This window comes from Pleurodeles waltl, chromosome 11 (assembly GCF_031143425.1).
Source record: "Pleurodeles waltl isolate 20211129_DDA chromosome 11, aPleWal1.hap1.20221129, whole genome shotgun sequence".
Classification (NCBI taxonomy): Eukaryota; Metazoa; Chordata; class Amphibia; order Caudata; family Salamandridae; genus Pleurodeles; species Pleurodeles waltl.
In genome coordinates, this window is record NC_090450.1 from 444,285,486 (window position 1) to 444,309,052 (window position 23,567).

Below are 23,567 nucleotides of genomic sequence, written 5' to 3' on the forward strand. Positions count from 1 at the left end.
ACTCTGTAGTGTCTCTAGGAGGGTAGGAGCACAGTTGGTGTTATCTGTAGGAGGGGGGAAGTTATGTACTTCAGTGAATAAAAGCCAAAGGCCTAACCTCCTCCACTGTGACACAGGCTGTGATTGTAGGCCATTTGTACTCTTGGTGCCATTGTGCCTTTTTAGAAATACAGCTGGGGTATTTTTTCCCGGGTGAAGTTGATCTATCAAATCAAATCAAATCATTAACATTTATAAAGCGCGATACTCACCCGCGCAGGTCTCAAGGCGCTAGGGGGAAGGGGTTACTGCTGCTCGAAGAGCCAGGTCTTGAGGAGTCTCTGGAATGCGGAGTGGTCCTGGGTGGTCCTGAGGATGGTGGGGAGGGTGTTCCATGTCTTGGCCGCCAGGTAGGAGAAGGACCTCCCACCTGCCGTGGAGCGGCAGATGCGAGGGACGGCGGCGAGAGCGAGGCTGGTGGAGCGGAGAAGACAGGTGGGAGCGTAGAAGCTGAGGCGACGGTTGAGGTATTCTGGTCCCTTGTTGTGGAGGGCTTTGTGTGCGTGGGTGAGGAGACGGAAGGTGATCCTTTTGCTGACGGGAAGCCAGTGCAGGTGCCTCAGGTGGGCGGAGATGTGGCTGTTGCGGGGTATGTCGAGGATGAGGCGGGCGGAGGCGTTTTGAATTCGTTGCAGACGTTTCTGGAGTTTTGCGGTGGTCCCAGCGTAAAGGGTGTTGCCGTAGTCCAGGCGGCTCGTGACGAGGGCGTGGGTCACGGTCTTTCTGGTGTCGGCGGGGATCCAGCGGAAGATCTTCCGGAGCATGCGGAGGGTGAGGAAGCAGGAGGAGGATACGGCGTTGACTTGTTTGGTCATGGTGAGAAGTGGGTCCAAGATGAAGCAGAGGTTGCGTGCGTGGTCTGAGGGGGTCGGTGCGGTGCCAAGGGCCGTGGGCCACCAGGAGTCGTCCCAGGCGGTCGGGGTGGTACCGAGGATGAGGACTTCCGTTTTGTCTGAGTTCAGTTTCAGACGGCTGAGTTTCATCCAATCTGCGACGTCCTTCATTCCATCTTCCAGGTTGGTCTTTGCGCTGGTGGGGTCCTTGGTGAGGGAGAGTATCAGTTGAGTGTCGTCGGCGTAGGAGGTGATGATGATGCTGTGTTTGCGTACGATGTCGGCGAGGGGGCTCATGTAGACATCTAAAAGATGTGTAGGTCATTTGGTCCGTGGTGAATCAATTCCAAATATCATCAGGTTCTCGGCAAGTCAAGCATAAAGGAATAAACACAGGCAAGAGACAGCAAAGTAGAGGGCACAAGCAATGCAGAGGATGCAGTGGAGGCAAAATCACGAGGATGGGAGTGGGAAAAGCACCAGGAGTGTGAGGGAAACAACAATGGGGAGTAGCTGGAGGGAAGCAGCAGGGAGGGTGCATGGAAGGAAGCAAACTAACATGGTGATACACCACTGAGGAGCGGGCCGGGGAGGTAAAGTAAATGGTTGAGAGATCAACTGGAGCAGGTGGAAGAGAAGTACATGGGTGAGAAAAAGTGCAACATGGAGTGCAGAGGAGTGAAGAGAAACAATGTGGTAGCCAGCTGGGAAAGACATGCACTCTCATGAAGTCCTTACACACAAAGAAAAAAAGGTAGCTCCTGAAAAATGAGCAGAAGTACGATACAAGTAATATGTCCAGGCTCCAGGGGAGGATCAAACACAAGAAGAGGAAGGGAAGCCCACACAGGCTAACAATTTAAGACAACCAATGGTAAGCGAGGGTCTAAGCCCACTGTAGTCTAAAAATACGTCTTGCAACAGACTGTGCATTTGCCTTGTAGTTAGCAAGACTTAAAAATTACACCCTGGATGAAACGCCTCAATTCCTACACCATATGTACTCTCAGCGAACCAATGCATGATCTCAATGTTTACCTTTTCCCTTCCCTATCTGTTTTTAGGGCCGTATTATGTCACGGGAAGAGAAAAATTCACTTTTCTTTGAATACAGAATCAAGTGGTAAAAAGTAACAAAAACTTAATGACCTAACATATTCTACAGGAATGACTGGTAATGCGATCTATGCACACAGGCACATGGAGATTAAAAGTCACGCACCCAGAGAAGATTGTGATATCGGGTTTACACAAGTTTTGATTTATACGTGTTTGAATAATTAAAATGGATTATTTCACACAAACCTCCAGCCGAAGAAATTATTGCTGTTTTTTGATGGGTCTTGTCAACTTTAATATAAACGATGTTACAGGATGCCAATGAAGGGTTTTACCTAATAGAATTTTGAAGGCTCTTGAACCCTGTGCCAAACGATTAAAGCAGCCAGCTACTTTATTCTGTTTCAACAATGAAGCCTCCTCCGCGCCTCCTTATTTTGTTCGCAGTGAACCCAGCTTTTAATGGTTTAGGAATCAGAGCAAATATTTTACTTCATTTAGCATCAAGGAGTGATCTTTGTTCCGCTCTCTGCACAAGTAAATAATGCATTAATGCGGTTTTGATTCAGCTAATTCTGCCTCTCTTAAGCTTCAATTCGAATTCCCCGGGACGACTGCTGGTAGTGATGGGCAGCCCTCCCCTTCGCTACAATGGTCGTTTGCTGCCAAAGACTACAGTCCCGCATAAAGGAGTTGTGGCGTATGGTCTGACGTGCTGACTTTGAAACTGAGGAGCCAGTTTCGAGTCCCGCCGTCTATTCAGCTATACTATTGTAGACAAGTCACTTTATCTTCCTTTGGCTAAAAATAAATTTAAAAAAACGGAACTAAGTTTGTGCTTCTCTATAGCACTCTTTTGCCCTGGGGCCAAGTTTGCTGTATAAAACTTCGAAAAAAAGAGGGGGTAGGGGGCATGGTACTCCCACCATACCTTCTGCTATCTGTTTTTGGGGTCGAGTCCTGCCTGTTTTCCTTACAACCTTCATTGAGCATCCATTGCTTGCGGCACTGCTCTCAGTTGCTCCCAGGTGTGTGCGGTTGACAATCATACTACTGCACGCTTTAACATTTCACATATATTTAAATATTTTTAAAAAAAATGAAATTTCGAATATCCACAACAGGATTCTGTTTTTCTTTGCTATATAGTTTTTTTCAATTGTAAAAAAGGTTTATTTATTATGGCTTGTGGGAGAGAATAATTTGTTAGATTTCCTAATGCGCGTGATTGTCTATGTCTATTCAATAAAATAGCATTTAAAATATAAATGCTTGTATTTGGATCATGCAAAGAAAATGGCTGCCAATTGAAATCCTGAGCTGCCATGTGAAAACAATCAGGATTCAACCAATTGTGGAGCTGGCATTTTGTTTTGGGATTATGGTTCACTAAAGTTTTTATGATTCTCTTTTTTGAAACTCAGGTGCTAATCCTGATCCACGAAAGTGACCTGGTCAACCATTTCTGTTTTAATAGGATGAGGGAGAATGTGCTTGCATACACTTCTATAGACACCTGGAAGTTTCCAGAATGCCTGCTTTGTTTTAAGTTACTTCGGAGACAGAAGTTGGATGAATGGTTCACAACTGAAAGGTTTGTCACGCAGCCGAAGTTAAACTGAAAAAATAGCTAAGGCATCAATCCTTTATTACCCTCCGTGGAGATCATTCTCATGTGCTCTTCTGAGGATGAGGTAAATATGAAGGATCTGGTGGGGCTTTCTTCATTTTAGTCCAGCACTCTTTAGCTGTGGCACATATGTTTGCTGATTTCCCATTGCCCAATCTTAAACTAGGGTTGATCCTTGCAAACCACTGAACGTAGATGAATGAATTACACCTGTGGGATGTGCACATAAGTTTTACTCTTTGCTTAGGCCTCTCATACTGCGATTTATTTAGACCTCAAGCCATCTTTCTATGTTTTTCATGATATTGTTACCAGAAGCATTGTGTGTGGAGCGCAAAAAAGATATACACTATCAGTAAAAACCCTGCCCCTTCACCCGGAATGGAAGTCTGTGTGGTTCCCACCCAAGGCCAATTTGCATGGATGTGGATGACAGGTTAGGGTGGCAGTAGGTATGCAAGGCAGAAAAATCGGAAAAATTATGGCCAAGATTCAAGAGGGACTAGCTCCGTGTTAGCGCTGTCTTAGTATAATTTTTTTAACGTTAAGGTTGCGATAAGGTGGCCATTTCCTCACGCCATATTTATAGTGACGAAATTCATGCATAATGCCACATTGTAACCCTTTGCGCTATATTATGCCTGCGCTAGGCATAATATATGCAAAGGGGGCTTTCCCCATTAGGAGTGCTGAAAAAATGGTGCAAAGAAATGTAAGAGATTTCATTGCGTCATTTTTTTCGGCACTTTTAATGCCTGCTCAGGGCAGGCATTAAAAGGGGGCTTCCATTATTTATAATGGGCCCCTGTGTACTTCCAGGAGTACCCCTGCAGAGTACATCAAAAATGTCAAAAAAATGACGCTATTGCCCCCTAACTACCACCATGGTGTGCCGTTTTTTCAAATATGACACACCATGTTGGCGGTAGGGAGGCGCTAAGGGGAGCAAGGAAAGCGGCACTGCACGAGGTACAGTGCCACTTTTCTTAAATCTGTCCCTATGTTTCCTCTGGGTGATTCCTGGCACAAACATGGCAACACAAATCTGGGGTTCTCATATATGTTGGTGCGTGCACAGTCACATGCAGCACAGCAGAAGTCTGCCTGATGTCGTTCTAGAGGTCAAATCCATGAGCAGGAGAGGTTTTTATGTTGTGCGTCTCCAGGTCCAGCAGAATCGAGATGCTGGATCTGCTGTGGCACTGCAGGCCAGTCAAGGGAGTCACTAGGGTCACAGTACGTATTCAGCTGCACAGTCTGCGACTGACATTTACCAGGAAGTCGCAGCAAATTCGAAAAAGTTACTCAGAATTCTGACAAATCTGAAATGGTGTGACAAACTTGGTACCGAGTACTGGCAAGTGAGCAGATAGGGTGAATACCTGAGTGAAGAGTGGAATTATGGAAGGCGGGACACTTTGGGATGCAAAGGGAGGCAGGACAATTGTGAAAACGAATGCATCAGCATAGAGGCTGGTGTTTTTATAAAAAGCTTGTAAAACTCTTCTTGAGATCAATAGTTATAGGCATAGTGATATAACTCTAGTGTCTGCTACGGTGCTCGGTGTTTATCCTCCAAACTACAGCTTTCAATGCAAAAACAAGGCTAGACGGTAAATTGTACATGCTGGTGAGTCGGAGAGAGTGAGACAAATAATGTATTTGTGTCTGTGTGTGTGTATGTCTGTGTTTTTGTGTGTGGGTACCCTTAGGGGTGAGATGGTATGATAGTTATTTGACACATTGTGTATCTCACAGGGCTAAACTGTACATTGAGAGCTCTACAAGCACGTTTGCTTGTTACCCCAATAATGCACATTATTTTTACTTTTGAATATTGAAATGGTGCAAGCTTCAGCAGTGCACAGAACAGAAGAGTCTGCCCATAATTACTGGTAGCACGTGTGGATTGTCCCACCTGGCACTACTGGTGCCCTTTAGATACCTTTAAAAAACAAAGGCCCATATTTATACTTTTTGACGCACAACTACGCCAACGCAGTTGTGCGTCAAAAATTTTACCACCGGCTAACGCCATTCCAACGCGCCATGCGAGCGCCTTATTTATGGAATGACGTTAGCCGGCGCTGCGGACTGGTGTGCGTCAAAAAATATGACTCACACCAGGCAGCGCCGGCATATGGGAAAATGGGGGTTGTGTGTCAAAAAATGGGGCAGGTCAGGTCTGAGGCAAAATTCAGGCCTCAAACCGGATTTGCGCCATTTTATTTGACGCCCAACCTCCATTGACATGACTCCTGTCTTAGCAAAGACAGGAGTAATGCCCCCTTGCCCAATGGCCATGCCCAGGGGACTTATGTCCCCTGGGCATGGTCATTGGGCATAGTGGCATGTAGGGGGGCCCAAATCAGGCCCCCCTATGCCACAAAAAAAATCTGAAAAAAATACTTACCCGAACTTACCTTTACTTCCCTGGGATGGGTCCCTCCATCCTTGGGTGTCCTCCTGGGGTGGGCAAGGGTGGCAGGGGGTGTCCCTGGGGGCAGGGGAGGGCACCTCTGGGCTCCTTCCGAGCCCACAGGTCCCTTAACGCCTGCCCTGACCCAGGCGTTAAAAAACAGTGCCCATCAGGCTGAGCGTCGTTTTTTAAGGCCCACCCCCTCCTGTGCGTCAAAATGACGTCAGAGTATAAATATGGGGCACAGGCCTTACAGTCATTTTTTGGAAGGGAACGCCTACCTTGCATATAATTAACGCAAGGCTGGTTCCCCCTTCCAAAAAATGACGCACATGGTGGAATTTTGAAGCCCGCGGGGTCGGACGTCAAAGTATAAATATGGGGCAGGGTTTGCGCCGATTGTGCGTCAAAATTTTTGACTCACATTCGGCGCAAGCAGAGTATAAATATGCCCCAAAATGTGATGGGTGGAATGCCTGCAAAGGTTTCAACCTCTCACAATTGCTCATACTTCATTCCATTCCATTCCATTTTTTCCCTGACTGAATGTCTCCAGACAGGGAACAACCATTGGTCCTTCTCCAATAACGTCAGCCTTTTTGAACTACTAGGCCACATTCACTCTGAACATGATTACAAGACTAGTTTCTGCCCTGTTGGTCCTAATCAAAGAGGTGCAGTTTGATGTTGTGACACAATAAGAGTGGGGCCCACTCCTAAGCACATCCTTTGAATTTAGAGCAGCACATTAAAACAATAAATAGGATGATTGGAATACTTGCAATTGTCTTGGCCACTGATAATTTCATAACACATTTCATTATTTTATTCATTTCATCTGCTGTCCTAAGTAAATCAGTATTTTCTTGCTTCTATAGGAACAGTCCAGCCTATAGTGTCACACCACAATTCATTTAAACCTTCCACCCATCACGTTTTTGGTTTTTTTATGAGACCGTTGCGTGGCTATGTTAGTGTAGCTAGGCGAATAGCTTTTCATTTTATAGAAGCCAAAACGATATATAGAATCAAGCAAGGAAGGTGTAAGTGCAATGTGAAGACTAAATGGAATGGAGCAGTGCAGGGTTCAGAGGGGTGGAGCAGCACGGTTGCGAGTGCAGACTGTTACACATTTCCGAGGGAGTGGGGAGCAGTACAAGGTGCCTGGCGATGGGGAGCAGTTCAGGGCTCAAGGGAGAGAGTTCTGCAGGGTGCATAGGTGTAGCGATTGCGTGTGTTTCAAAGCTATAGGGTGGCAATGTGATCACTCCTGATGATGTCACAGGGATTAAAAGCCATGCCTTACATTGAATCCTCCACACCCCATCAAAATATGGAAATTAGCTCACCTGATTACCTATCACATTCTTTCAGTGCTGAATATACATTATATGACACACCAAATACGTTTCTCTTTTGAATCACTGCTGCCATTTTTTTTGTTTAAAGTAATACTCACCCCTTGATTCGAGCTCCAACATTGCAACCATCAAATAGCACGACATGCTAGATGAAGGTCTCATTAAAAATGTCTTTATCTCTCTATCTTTCTATATGTCTTTCTATCTATCTATAAATAGATATGCATTTTGAGAAATCAATCTAACTTTTACCTGCAGTAGGGGTAAAAGAGGAAGAGGGTTACAAGGAGGGTGCAAGAGATTGGGACAGATAATTCACTTCAAAAGTAGTTCAGGAACTAAATAATTGCAGGGAGACAAGGTATTATCCTAGGAGATGGGTTTTCAGCTCTTTTCAAAAAAGCAGAATGGGTGGAGCTAGTCAGACCCAGAATAGGTTGGGGTTCCAAACCCTCAGCCAATGGCAAAAACAATCTGTTCTTCTCCTTCCTGTACTTTGTGGTCTCAAAGATAGTGATGCTGCTGCAGGAGTAGTGCATGTTGCTTGAACAGGTTGCACAACAGAATTAATTGTGATTGAAAGTGATGTGGTTGAGCTACGCATGTGCAAGATTGGAAGAGCCTTTGGGACTACCCTCCTCTGTATACTTTACATGCACTCTATGTTTTTAGTTTCTCTTGCAGCAGTCCTTAGAATTCACAAACACACTTAGTTGTGGACTTTCTTTTGTTTATTACTCTGATTGTATATGGCAGAAATGACCTAAAGGGACCACTTGAGCATTCATCCTTTTTGTTGCTGCTGATGCAAAACAGAGAGTTGCCCATTTAAGGCAGCCCAGCATCTGCATTTAACTCTCTGTATTACTGAGATCTGATTTCCTTTATTGAGCAGGGTGAGTTTGAGTAGATCTGAAACAAGAATCGCTTTAGCCACAAGTCCTCACAAGCAAAAGCGGTAGGTGCCTCATGAAGAAGCGCTCCGTGAGAGACTATGAAAAGATGTGTTGTGGCACAGAGAGACTTCACCTCCGTCTCCAAATTTTCAAAATGTTGCCTTCAGGGACAACTAGGCTCAGCAGCAGTAATAGTATAGATGCTGCAAAGCTGGGGCCAGAGAAGTTGTGCGGTGTTGGACCTGCATGTAGGAGTTTTCTAGGATAAAGTTTAAAGTATTGAATACTATTGACTTATTGCAGTATTCCAAATGTAGATCCTCTACATTATTTCCTCTTTCCAGCAATTTTATTTCTGTGAGTTTCATCCTCTGGTACATTTCATCATGTGCATTTATGTAAACTAACTTTTAGTCATTACCGTCAGGACTCTTCACATGAGGCCACCCTTTGCCCTTCTACTAGATATGCACAGATGTTTTAACTTAAGTGGAGCTGTCTTGATTAAACTGAGGTTAATCATCTAATTGTGACCTGCTCTGGGCTCCCTGCACTAGGTTTAAGATCCTGAGGCCCTCACTGAGAAGGTGCTGATGGAACAGTGGGCAAATATGACAGGTGCACATGCATGCTTAGGTTTAGATATAGAGAATACATAATGGATAATAAAACAATCTGTCTCTGTAATGGCACCTGTCTTCTTTTTCCTACCGAAGGAAGCACCCATGCCTTAAACATCAACTACACATGAATACTGCTCGGCCACCCCAGAGATTAGATACATTTAAACCACAGGGTGGAGTTGAAAATGTGTCTCTGGCATTATGTTGACACCCTTCGGTGCATCAGCCCCCCACCACCCCCCTAACCGTCAGCCCACACTGCATGCACATGCTCTGTCTACACTCACATCCCAGACCATGGGTTACATTTTGCCTCTGGACCAGTAAATCTAGGCCGCATTCCCCCAAGCCTTTGCTGTTTATCTTCAGAAAGCAATTTGTGCTGAGCTGGTTAGGGTGTCGGCACGCTCTCTTGACAGTGCTGACGAGACACGCCTGCCCCTTAGCCTGTCTCCACCTGACTCCACCATGCGCCAGGGCCTTAGCCGCTCTCTTCCCTTCCTTTTCTTCCACAACCCTCTGAAACACCTTTCAATGTTATCAAGGGAGAAGAAGATATTGTGTGTTTTTTAAATTTCTTTACAAGGGCTCCCTGAGTTCATGGATAATAGCCAGGGCTGCCAGCCTCCCTCTACTCCGCCATGTCATCCTAATAGCTTCCAGATCCCATCACATATTAAATTCATGCGTTTTCAGCAAAGCCATCTATTTAATGCAATTCACTAAATGCCTGCGCAGCGCTCCTGACAGTGACATATTAGTTTTGCAGTCTTTTGCAATCTGATATCTCTGAATTTGCCACCGTACTAAAGATTTGATTAATGTGGTTCCATTTCAGTGCAGTAATTGGCTGAGACTGTTGTAGAAAATAATCAGGCTTTCATTCCTTACAACTGTACGGACATGCTAATGAGGGAGTGGGTTAATTAAGCCCCCGGCAGAAAGCGACAGTTACTGATGACTGTTATGACAAACCACCGACTCGGCATTTGGGAGCAGGACAGCAAATTTGCACTTTATGAAATTACAGAAAACTGGGACATAAGGAATAAATAGTCACATCTGTTTGGTCGGTTGTTTGTAAGAGAGAGAGACGACTGCAAGCAGGTTACAATACCCTCATTATGGGCGAAAAATTGAAGGTTTCATGAAAATGTGCACAGCTTTCCTGATGATGTTGGATCTGATGAAAGAGGGTTAACGTATGATGCAGAGATTTTTTTTTCAAAACTCTTGAAATAGACAATGACACTATGTCAAGCAAATAACACAACTATTTTTACCTGATGCACAACTTTGGCAAAGAACATCCTTCTTAAAGACCATATGGTACCAGGTCAGAGATCTTTAGGCATTCATTTGTCCGCCAATTGTCATTTGTGTGTCACTAAATGAAATTCTGTATTACAACGAATTACGGTAAAAATTGAGAGGAAGGACATAGATTTCTTTGTATGCAAACATCACACAGGTCTGAAACAGCATCTTAATTGATGGGCCAAATAATGCATTTCTTGTTCTATCTGTCTGTGGAACCATGTTAGCTCCCGTTATTACTCGTCCACGATTGTCTGCATTTTATTGATCTCCCTACAGACCCATTGCTCAGTCACCATGCGTCGAGCCATTTGGTGGTATACCGAGAAATTACGGAACAGCAGTGCTTCATTTTGGGTTTATGCAACCGTTTGATATATATATATATATATATATATATATAAAATAATATATATATATATATATATTTAAATATATAAATATATATATATATATTCACTCCAAAACGGTCCAAAAATATTGTTTGTAGCGTATACTCAACTGCCGGTGCCAGTGACGAATGAGACCATCCTTGGGTTGTATGAAAATCGAAAATATTCACCGCACTTCAGGAGGTTTATGAAGAATCTATTTTATTGTTTCCAGCATCAACCAACGCGTTTCGACGTCTAACAAGTCTTGCTCACAATAAAATAGAGTCTTCATAAACCTCCTGGAGTGCGGTGGACTAGTATAGTTTAGGTGGCATGAGGTGTGGCCAAGAGAGCCAAGATGGCAGTTGCTCATTGCTCGAGCACAGCATCACAAGCCATGTTATCGGCTTTAATCCGAACTCTGTCCCTGGCATCCTTGTTATCCTGACCTGTGGTGCAACAGGTGTAGCCAAAATGGGCCAGTTTCAGGTGCAAGGTGCGCACTCCAGGCACCCCCAGTGAGACTCCTGGTGATGGGAAACAAAGTGGCCTGGGACGAATGACCAGGGACTGCCTACGGGACCTTCATACAGGGAGTGAAGCTGAGAACCCCGGCCATACCATACATCATGCCTCAGTTGGACTGGAATCTGGACCGAGGCAAGGATAGCCAGGCATGGCAGCTGCCGTAAAGTGGCGATCAACCAGATCAAAGGCATTGTGACTGGCTGAGGCCCTGGGGAGAGGTGAGCGTTAAGGCAGCAAGGTGAGGACCGCCTGGACTTTTTATAAGGTTACCACTGAGGCTGCTCCCTAACTGAACCATCAGAGCATTGAATCAGCCTCTGATCCCACTGATCCTCACCATGACACTGCACCTGCGACAAGTCCTGGCCTGAGCACGTGGCCATGGATACCGCCAGCAGCACAGAGGGGCCTTAGGCAAGTGAGGTACACGAGTAGGAGGGCCCCTCACTGCTGTCCCATACTAATTTAGGTCACTGTCGGTGTCTAGACCTGGGCATGGTGAGTGTAGTGGTAAGGCAACACAGTGATCGTCTGTGCAGGATATCACTTGGCAGGAGGAGGCCCTGGAGGACATAAGGCCTGAAAGCAGAGCGGTGAAGCATCACCTATCACTGAGGTAGACCACCCCCTCCAACACACCCATGACTGGTGCAAGCCTTGGCTGGATCGGGGGGTCCCTCACACCCCTCCACCTCTGGGTTAGGGCCTGTGAGCTGGGCCCCCACTGCCACCCAATGCCAACTTGAGTCACTGTTGGTGTCCAGACCAGGGCGCAGTGAGTGCGGTGGCAAGGTTGTGTGGTGATCATTTGCACAGGAAACCACTCGATGGTGGAGGCCTTGAAAGACATAAGGCTCTAAAACAGAACTGGCTAGCACCATATATTAAATTCTCAAGCAAAAGAGGGGTGAGATGAACCCCCTCCCCTCCTATCTCCTGTGTTACTGTTGACCTCACACACTGAAAAGAGGCAAAAACATTTTTTGGAACCATTACTCCTTCCTGGAAAAATTTACTAGAAATATATCTAACCTTGGGAACCCTATGAGTGTCTTAAAAGTGCCCTCCCCCACTAGATAGTGGCATGCTTCATCATTGGGCATGCTACTATACTCCAGTGCAAATCAACATTCAGAGTGGAGCAAAATGTGTATGTGTGTGGTAGGGAATGTACCCTACGTTCAAAGGGATCTGTTATTGCTGTTCAAAATTCAAACTGCATAAGGGGGTGTACCCCCCTGAAGTTTATTCTCGGTCCCCCTTTGGCAGGGGTAAATACTTGAGGTGTGGGTAGACTTTGGGTCACTATCTCCCTTTCCTCCACTCTGCATATACCGACATGCTTCAGCCCCTGTTTGCCTCTAAAGGTCACTAGGCCTTCATAAGGATAGAAAATGATCCCTTACTTTTACCTTCCCCTTCATGTGTTAACACCTGGACTGATGAGGTGAGAGATCATTCATCTGGCCAAGTTGGCCCTTCACCCATATAACACCTTGGTTCTTTCTGTGGAGAAAAAATATATAAACACACTCTTTACTTTTCTCCGTACACTCACACAGGCTCCCACATCAGGGACCCAATGGGTCATTGCCGTACTGCTCACTCCCCACCACCAAGTGCTCTTCTACAAGTGATGCAAAATGGTGTCACACGTCTTTTTCGTACATGCATACATAATATTCAAGTGAAGACCCAAGTATTTAGGTCTTTATCCTTACCGAAGTCTCATTAGTACATTTCCAAAACTGGGCTAACAATGGGAGAGTTGCCCTGTAGTCACACACTAAATAAAAGAATCATAAATGTTATTAATTCATATGCCATTCCCAGCCTCTACTGTGATGATGGTGTCTCGTTATGACTAATCAAACTTAAATATGCACCTTGAGACTTCATTGTTGATCAATTATTATACTCTAATCTAGTCACATATTACTTCGAGAGTCCCCAATCGCCTGTTGGGAACCCTGAGTTCATTAACCCTAGTCAAGCCAAATGCATGAGTTTTGTATTTCCAGCTTCAATTCAGGACTGCCCACAGGGAAGTACAGGAGTCTATGTTTCCTCCTGTTGTGTAGTCATTTGGTCTATAATGTTAGGCACGTTATTTTAGCAAACTAGGCCTGCCGCTGTGCACTTTAACCTAGATATGGTTTGTTTTAGCTTCATTATATTATTTTAACAGTAGCCGCATTTGAGGTCTTGTTTTATTTTTTCTATCTAGCTGTTCTTTGCCTAGGTCAGCACTACATTCTTAAACAAGACATTTCTTTCACTCTGTGCTTTTCTCAAAGCTGCAGTAAGATAGGTTGCTGGCAAAGTTGTACACTTTGTCTCCAATGTTCACAGAAACATACACACTTTTTCGTGGGGATCCTCTCTTGGAACATCAGCTGTTTTATTATAAAAACACTATTTTGACCCATGTACGTTAGAGGGAGATTCCAGCCAGATGACCATGACTGTACGCTGATTACTGATTGCTTTGCTGCAGCTGCTTATGTAGACTACAGGCCTTTTGCTCAGGTATGAGGGATAATGTCTCCCCAGGGGAAACCTGAAGGGCAGAATTAGAGCTTAAATGCTATGGTCTAACATAGCCTAGATAGGAACTATCTCTACAAACTCTAGTGACAATATGGTAGCGTTATTTTTGTGTTTTACTCTCCTTGTCACAATTTTAGTCTTATTGTGCTTCATCGTCCTAGTAATTGCAATACATGCCTTATTATCTAAGATGCAGTCACTTCAAGAAAACCTTATTGAATTATCTTCTGTCTCTGAGTGTCCTTGCATATGTGAGACTAATGTAACTGAGAGAAACGGATTAGATCTGAGTGACCACGATTTCCCTGGGGAGTCATTTATGTCATGCGCTCGGTTGCCCAATCATCCCTGCTCTTGGGTGGTGATGAGGCACTTCTAGTTAGCCGGAACAAAACCCAGATTAGGCCAACAAGTGTAACCTAGTGCGGGATAAGACTCAGTCCCCCGCAGTACAGGTGATTCTACCACCTTAATCCAGTAGTCTCATTAGGATAATGAAAACCTGCTCAACATGGCGCTGCCCACGTTTGGTCAGGCACTAATTTTCGGGTCCCCTGAGTATCTCTGTCTCAGTATATGCAAAGACACCTCAGCACTATTTACAGAGACGTCCGTGGTATTGAGGATTTTCCTCATCAGCTAAATAGGGAGTACCTAACTAACACTGTAGGTTGTTCAAGCTTGAACCCTAAAAGGATCATCCCCATTTGGTGTGCTTATCTCTAAACAAAATTTACCATTCACTGTGGCGAACCCGCAACGGGTAGCAATTGCAGTTAATATGCGACCACCCCTTACTGCCATTTACTAGCACATGGCATAACGGCCCAGGGAGGTCCAGTTACATTTGTTGTTGAGGCTCATCCAGCCTATGGAACAGAATTTTTTTATTCTTGGGTCACATTTCCATCAGCCGATGGGAAAACAAATACATTTCACCACTATACACCCGCAAACATACCTGCACAATATAGAGCTTATGCATATTTAGAAATACCTCTATCTTATCAAGACCATAATAATTGGCTTGATGGCACCCTACCACATACAGTCCTACACGTTAGGCTATGTCCTCTAAGTAATGATGGTCCTACATGGTCTTTATTGGCCACAGATACACCGCACCCTGATGCAGCACTTGATGGTAGCTGAGGTTCGCCGCTTATATGCTGAACTTACGGCAATATACAGACTATTAGTACAGTTTGTAATGCAAACTTTAAATACAAACGCAGCACATGCTGCCCCAGTGCAAACACATGCAGCAACGCCAGGTATTAATCCTGCGACTGTACATTTGCTTATGGGCAAGGTAGCCGCCAAACGGGAAGAGATTCCGTTTTGGTTAGCTCAAAAAATAAATGCACTGGAAGCAGTATTTCCTCATACCGGACATCAGAATAAGCATAGAATATTAATTATGTGCTTGCCATTTGGGATGGTTCCTACAGTAGATATCTGCAATACTTGGGGCACAGTATTTGCCACGCTCTATACTACCACACATGGTACACCGACACTTGCCAATCTTCCGGAAGTGTTAAAACAAATTCAAGGTGAATACGAGGCTGCCCCAGCCCCAGACTTGGGGATGCAACTTATTGGCAATTTTGCCTCTGTATCTTAAATTGTGGTAGGTTACCTTAAAGGGGAAGCAGTTGCACTAGCAGTGCGTATGCGGCTCTGGGACGTTCCTCCACATGATCAAGAACGTAAGCTGTCAAAGATTATCTCAGAGACCTACTCTAGTATTGGGTGAGATAGTCTGAGGGACAGACCCACGAAACTGCAGTTTCAGGGTAAATCTAATAAAGATTCTACTAAGCAAGCACCTGAGGGTTCTAAAAAACACTGGGATAACAAACACCTAAAAATGAAAGGGGAGAATCTCCGCACTCGGAGACCCCTCAGACTAGATATAATCTGAGAAATGGAGATAATATAAAAACGCCGGACAGATATCAATATACTGAGACATGCCAATCTCGTGCCTTTCAGGACTCACCGGAAAAAAGCAGTGAGAGAGGTGGGCGGTCAGAGCAGAGAACTGAGTATGTGAAACTGAAACAGGAACCACACCGCTCTACAATTTTCTGTTAAAAAAGAAGAGAAACTTCCCCAACACAAACCCCAATATAAAAAGAAAAAAGTGGCAGCAGTTGCGATTTGTCATGCCACTCAAGAAGAGGGCTCTATTGAAGAACAAGATGTGGGCGCTAGCTCTGCTAGACAGCGCAGCAAAGGTCACAATAGTTCACTGGAATCTTCAAGAGCATCTGGAGGTGAAAACAACTGATGATTCTTACAAGTTGAAACTGCGCCCATGCGTGACTCCATGCCTGACGGTGTACAAAGTAACAATACAGTTAGGAGACATTGAATGCACAATTGACGCAATCTTTTGGGACCGCATAGTTAACATTTATTTTATTTTACTGGCCAAAAAGGATTGTCCACCTGAATTTGTCCATACTTGCCCATATAGGGAAGAGGTTATCAAAACTTCTTTCTCGCCTCTTGTTCCAGATGAGCTCGCAGAATCCTACGCCATTGATTGGGCATTGGTGCAGGCACCCCTGTTATATCGCAACAACATAGGTTGGGATAAAGATCCCCCCTATCATGTAATTCCAATTAAAAAACAACCCCAACTTTAAACCCAATACCCAATAAAACATGATGCTAAAGGACCAGTGAGGGAGATCTCACACAACTAGAGTACCAGGGTGTAATCGAACCCTGTGTCTCACCAATGAATAATCCTCTAGTTCCTGTAGCTAAACCGGACCAGTCATACAAAATAGTCTTTGACTATAGACACTTAAACAGTCATACACACATATATGCTACACAAAACTTTCATAGCACAGCACTTATGAATAACATAGTGTGTAAAAAACTAAAAAAACTAAAAAACAACATTGGATATCTCCAGTGGTTTCTTTGCCAAAATATAGCACCTGAGAGTAGAGACCTAACAAGTTTCTAGGCACTAGACTTCCAGAAAAATTCTGTTGTTTACCACCGGGTTACAAGAACAGTCTGGGACTGTCTGCGGCTTGTGTGACTTCAATATTGCACCACATTGACCCTGAAGCATTGTCCTATGTAGATGATATCTACCTTACAGACGATGAATTACTGCAACACCTAAGACAGGTAGCCCGCATTCTTATAAGTTTGCCGAATTCGGCTATAAATTCAACTTCAAGAAAACAAAAATATCCTTCCTTAGCGCCACAATTCTTAGAAAAATGTGCACAGTTACATCCTCCAAATACTATTAAAAAACTCCAATCACTATTGAGTTTTCTAAATGTTGGCAGAACATACATTCCAGAATATGCATCATGCATAAAACCCTTATATGACCTAATACGTTAAGACTTTCCAGTAAATTCTGGACAGTCGAAACACACACGCATTCTCAGATCATTGCAAAAAGACATGCTTGCAGTACAATACCTACACACAAGGGACAACAAAAAACATCTGGTCATCAGAGTAATTGCTGGTGCCATTGGTTTCACCTCTGTAATATTCAATGAGGGTGAGACGGTCCCGATTGTATACAAATCACATTTGTATTCAACAGCAGAACAACGTTTTGCTCCCACTGAGAAAATTCTCACTGCAGTTCAGATGGCTGTCATAAAAGAAAAACCACAAGCCAGTGTTCCAAACGCTAAAGCATTACATCTACGTTGGATCCAATGGGCAATGTCTCTGACAGCCACTGATGTTGACTACATTTTTGACCCAAAGTTACAAATCCAACAATTTTTGTTTGCAATATGAACTGGAATACAAATACATTGCCTATTGATGAATATCAAAGCGTCATGTACACCAATGGCTCAGCACAACCTGCAATAGGCACTAAGCATCAATACCCCGCTGCTTGCGCAATCTTAAGCGGCTTTATAAAGGGTAGTAAATTCTATCCACAACATACCTTTACGCAGACCCTAGGGGACTGCACTGCACAACTGCACAACTAGCAGAGCTAAAGGCTCTGGTGATGGCACTGGAACATACGGTTCCTGACCAGTTAACACTGATTGTCTGTGATTCATACTATTGCATCTAGTCCTTCAATAAATATCTGCATCACTGGCCCCAGAATGGGGTCAGCGATACCAACTTCTGTGGGGGAAAGTAGTGGACCTGAAGGAAACACTACCAAATGTCCATGTTGTACACACATTTGGACACCAGAGTGTTGGAATACACGTTGCTGGAAATACACTAGCTGATGAAGGTGCCAAATCAGCAGTAGCTACGGCTTTTGTTGCTGCAGTAACTCGTTCTAGAACAAAACCGGACAATGACTGCCGTGCAAGCCTCGGCTGACGACACACCTTCACCTAAAGGATTTTCTCATTAAATATTCCTACCGGATGGGAGGCTTCCTTGAAGCAGAAGTAAAAATACTAGGCGTGGGAGTTCAACTAATTCCCCATAAAAACCTAAGACCAGTGTTGATGAAAGCAGCGCAGGAGGGAGTTGCCTCCCCCCATGCTGGTGTAGCGGCTACAATATCATTATTGCAGGCTCGTTGTTAGTGGCCAGGTCATTACAAACAGACCAAGCAGTATGTACTTTGTTGTGATAACTGCCAACAAATGAAGGGGTCCACTGTCAAATGCCCAGTGCAGACACCCCTCCTAATTTCTAACAAACCATTACAATGTGTGTACTTGGACCATTGCGGTCCCTTGACACCTGACAGTGCATACAAATACATTTTAGTCACTGTTGAGTCTTGCTCCAGATTCCTATGGCTGTGTCCACAATGCTTGGCTGACGCTCAGACTGTTATTAAAGATTTGCAAGTCTTTATCGGCAAATATGCAGTTGCGGCTTTCCACTCGGACCAGGGGCCAGCTTTTGCCTCAAGGGCATTCAAGGACGCCATGGCTTCATTAGGAGTCCAGTTCCATTACTCCCCTTCATTTCATCCCAAGGGAAATAGTGTTGTGGAGCGACGAAACCGAGATTTAAAGAAATCCTTAACAGCCAAAGTACTAGGTATGGTTCGTAGTTGGCTTAATCACATGTATGGAGTCCAGAGAGCACTTAATAATAGAAGGTCCCTGGGGGGGGGTCATACTTCATATGAGTGCCTGCTTGGAACTCAAGTGCATGTTCCAGATCTTGATAGTCCTGGCGTAGAGGCGGCAGAAAAACCCTTTGACATAAATGAACGTGTCACTGTCTTGCAGGAATTACAACAGTTCTGTGATGACAATGCTTCTGCCAATCCTGCCTCTGTAGGAATTAAGGATGTAGCAATAACATCTACCGGCTGGATTCCAAAGGATAGGGATCTAGTACGTGAAAAAGTTGTTGTGAAAATGGAGTTTGGTCCTTACTATCGTGCACCAGTTCCAGTCCTGAGAATACACAGTACCAGAACTGTTATTCTACAACCACTGCCTGGCTCTAAAGAGAACCGCTTTGTCTCCATCAACAATGTCAAGTTACACCATGTGGCCGATCCTGCCAAGCAGACCAAGAGGGACAACCAATAGTACCTGAATCCCTCTCACTACTGGTCAAGATGTCCCTCTACAAGTTTTGAGCAGCAACGCTGGCACCTCTCCGAACTTGGAGAGGGTGGAAAATGATCTTGCATTAGTTCCACTAACATCTATTGCAATAGGCAATACAGAAATTGCTGATCGATTTGACTCGACTTCTACACAAATGGTTGGCATAAATAACTGTGAACCACAGAAGTAGACTTCTACAAGTCCTCCTCCTTCAAATATGGCTCCAAGTTTTGCACAAACTGCTTCAGGATACTTTGCCGACATCAAAGACACCTTTTCAGACTCATCTGCCTCTTCAATATCTGAACTATCAAAAACACGTAAGCTGATATTGTGGCTGAAAACAATTTACTTTATTTTCCCTTGGAACTGTCTGTGGCTTTCCTTGATTGTATTGGCTTTCCTCCTTTAGATTGGCTTTGTTATTACTTTCTTTCTACTAATACATGGTCATTGCCTTCCTGAAAGATCTACAGTTGAACTGGTGGATGAGGTCCAAAAAAAAAAATGTTCTTCTCACAAGGTCCGCAAAGACTTGTCTTTCGTGAACTTTTCCGCTATACCAATTCGGGGTGGGATTGTTTGGGATAAAGTCATATTTGATATATACGGCCCTAAGGAGGTCATTCAAATACCATATGTGTTTAAACTTTCTATGAATGATGCAACAATACCCAGAGTTGTTTCTCATAACTGGGATGTGATTCTACGATGACTGAGTTGCAGTATTTTATTGTATTTGAAAGTGAGGATGTTTATCAATCCAAAGAAAATTATGGTGACATGTTCTATTATAATTATTACGGACACCATTTCATTCGCAGAGCAAGTACCCCAAAGACTAATTTTAATTACACACAATGGAAAAATTGGCCAACTCCACCACAAGGGAGTTCTAAAACATATTCTGAAAAATTTGCATATTTTTCTAGGCACAGTGTTAAAAATGCTGAATCATATTATATTAAATTGCCATTGATGGAAAATGTACATATATAATTGACATACAAAATTAATTTATTCAGATTTCTTTGTTTCCCGGTTGGCTATAGAAGGTTATAAATATTGGTTGAAGTCGATTGACTTACAAAGTGTGTGGGGAACAAAAAATTGGCAAGTAATGGGAAAGGAAGCTTTGTTTAAGGCATGCCTGATTCCTGTTCAAATGATATTTTGAATGAAACAGTACAACAGACAAGTTGTTTAGGCTTAGCAAAAATTAAGGATTTGAATGTGCCCATTATTCTAGCCCTTGCAAAATTTTACAAATAGCAAACGTTTATCAATTCAACAGAAAATCAGCTTGATGAATGGGTCCAAAACGGCACATTTAATGTTTCACTTTCACGTCCTTGTGGGTGGTTATTGTGGCCAATAGATACCAATGGGTGTCATAAACATTTTGTAAACTTCACGGGGGGTTTTAGAACAAGTAGGCCTGACCCTCGCTATTTGTCATCTGAATACGCTGGTATAGTGACAACCTTCAGTATAGGGAAACTATGCCAGCAATGGTTGAAGAGTTCCTCACTAGATGCTGTTAGAGAACACCTCAGTCTCCTGTCTAATAATACTGACTTATAGGATTTTCTGTTAGGCCCCAGAAAATAACACTGAAAACGCTTCTTATATGCAGTCTGCAATGAAATTTGGAAGCTTTCTCAGCAAGAAGCTGCTTCCCGGTTAAGGCAAATAGATCAGAAAAATGTACAGAAGGCATTAGCTGTTGTAGATAATAGGATTAATACACTGTCCATCCGAATATACACCTTAAACAACATTGTTTCCTCTGCAATAGATATAGTACAGAGCGACATGTCCTCTTTACATCATGGACAGAGTCAACTAAGATCCATTATGCAGTTAGGTTGGACACTAAAAACACTGAAAGCAGGTTGTGTTCCCTGGTAACACGTCAGCGCAAGAGACATATTTTCAACATTTAATTTAATGCGACAACAACAACTAATGACTAAAAAAAAGCGACTTATGTCATGTTAAATATCGAGAAATTAGAAAAGTTGCCTTTACTGTGGATGAAGTACTATCTGCTGAGTGGTTAATACACAGGGTCATCAATCTGCCTATTTCAATACTCCAAATCATGTCCTGCTTAAAACACATTCCGGTGGGCAGATATGAAAGGCTAGGAGATAGTTACACACACGAGGTGTGGGAGCTACCCTTCTTGTACAAATGTCTCAGTGGCATGAAAGAGGTCTTTCTTAGCGGTAGTGAATACAAGACTTCTTTCAGCCATTGGATGGTTTGTAAACAGCTGTCCTTGCATGGGGCGTGTAACCCTTCTGCAGCGAACTTTGTGTTCCATCTGAAGTGAGTCCCAGTCCCCTTGATTAGACCTGCGTTCCAGGTGCTCTTGAATGGCAGCTATGTGCTCCTTAATAGTTAGAGCTATTGTGGGATGCATGCCGGAATAGTTTATGTCTTTTCAGTCTCCAAAATTGTTACATGCTGTGGGAATGTACTTTTTCCTCCTACACGACAGAGGGAAGTAGCTAAGATTTGGCACCATATCACTTCTTCAAATGTGAATTTTGACAAGTTGAGCAGACACAAGGCTTTATTGTTTCAAAAACATGTGGTGCTTACATCTGCACGCGAGACTTACGCGCTTCAGGTTGCAAGGTCATCCGTAGAGATACAGGCCCTTTTAAGTTTTTAAGTACTAACTTTCCAAAACACTTTGGTGAGCTCATGGGACGGATATTTAATGCGTCCAGTACTACTGGAATCAAAAAATTCTTTAAGGCTGTTGGTTCTAGTTTCGTTCACACCTTCTCCTCTATATTTGGCCTAATACCTTTAGCCATCCTCTCAATATTTTCCAGTATTTTCAGGGGATTTCCGATCATTTTGGCTATAATAAGTGGCATATTGCTATTGCTACTTTTTTCTGCGCAATGGCTGTCCTGTTACAACATGGAGGACTGAAAGCGCTTCCACCAGTGCAGCTGTGTCGTGAACCCATGACGCAGTACTTTGGAGCATCACTTCTGGAGCAATTGGAGTGCGACTGGTCTTGCACTGTGTGCAGCCAGTGTTTTGGTGCCTCTGGTGCCCTTTTGAATGTGCATTGAAAGTGTGTATTTCTACGCAGCTCTTGCCTTCATTGGACTTCATCTGTTGATGTTCTCACTGAGGGCTCATTACCAGACAAGCGCATTGAGGGTGCGTTTGCTACGGGAAGCTGTTTATGACTTGCCCTCTGTGGATCATGCAGCTCTAAACTCATTGTTGTGCACACCACGGAATGCTGCTGCCTCATGCTTTAGAACACAAATGCTCCTTGGTTTTCCTTGACGATAAACTTCCTACTTTATCACCTGCCGAAGTGGAAGATTTCCTGTCTTCAATTATCCCGGATTCAATTGGCGACTTTAAAATCTGACTTAGGAAATTTGGCTTTTCTTGACACCACAATTAATATTTTCAATTGTCCTTTTGATACATGCTCAAGTGTCTTTTGACTTGTCATCATTGACTTTCCTGAATATATGCTTTAAGATGCATTTCAATGGCTTTTCATATATTAGATTAGGCTTTGAACCACCTTTTGAACCGGCATGGGAAGAGTGTTGTGTAGCCATTTGGGCTATAATTGTATACATGTTATTTTAGCAAAATAGGCCTGCCGCTGTGTACTTTAACCTAGATATGTTTTGTTTTATCTCTGTTATATTATTTTAACAGTAGTCACATTTGCGGTCTTGTTTTACTTTTTCTATCTAGCTGTTCTTCGCCTAGGTCAGCACTATGGCCCTCATTATGACATTGGCGGTCAGTACCGCATACCGCCATGCTGACTGCCGCCAACATACTGCCGCTGCAGTGGATTACCGCCACCCATATTATGACCCACATAGCAATCCGTCACTATACAGCCACACACACAGGTCCGCCAGAACTATACAGCCACACACACACAAGTCTGCCAGACCAAAGTTCAGTGATAATCTGGCGGTAGCAAAACCCACACTGCTATGCCAACAGAACTACGCCAACAGTATTATGACCCACGAATCACCATGGCGGACATTCAATGGCGCTAAACCATTGGCAGTACATACCTAACGAAACTACACCACATTGGACAATTCAAACTACACACACCCGACACACATACACACACCACACCCACACCACTATAAAACACACACACACATTACCCAGAACCCTTTACCAATACAAACAAGTGCCTCAAGAGAGATAGCAAGACCACAGACAAGACCACAGACACACACCACCATCACCTATACACCATCCAGGCACACTACATCACACACCTCAACACAGCACCCCACACACCCTCACCTACACCACTCACAATACACCCATGGCACCGAAACAACACCCTAGGTTCTC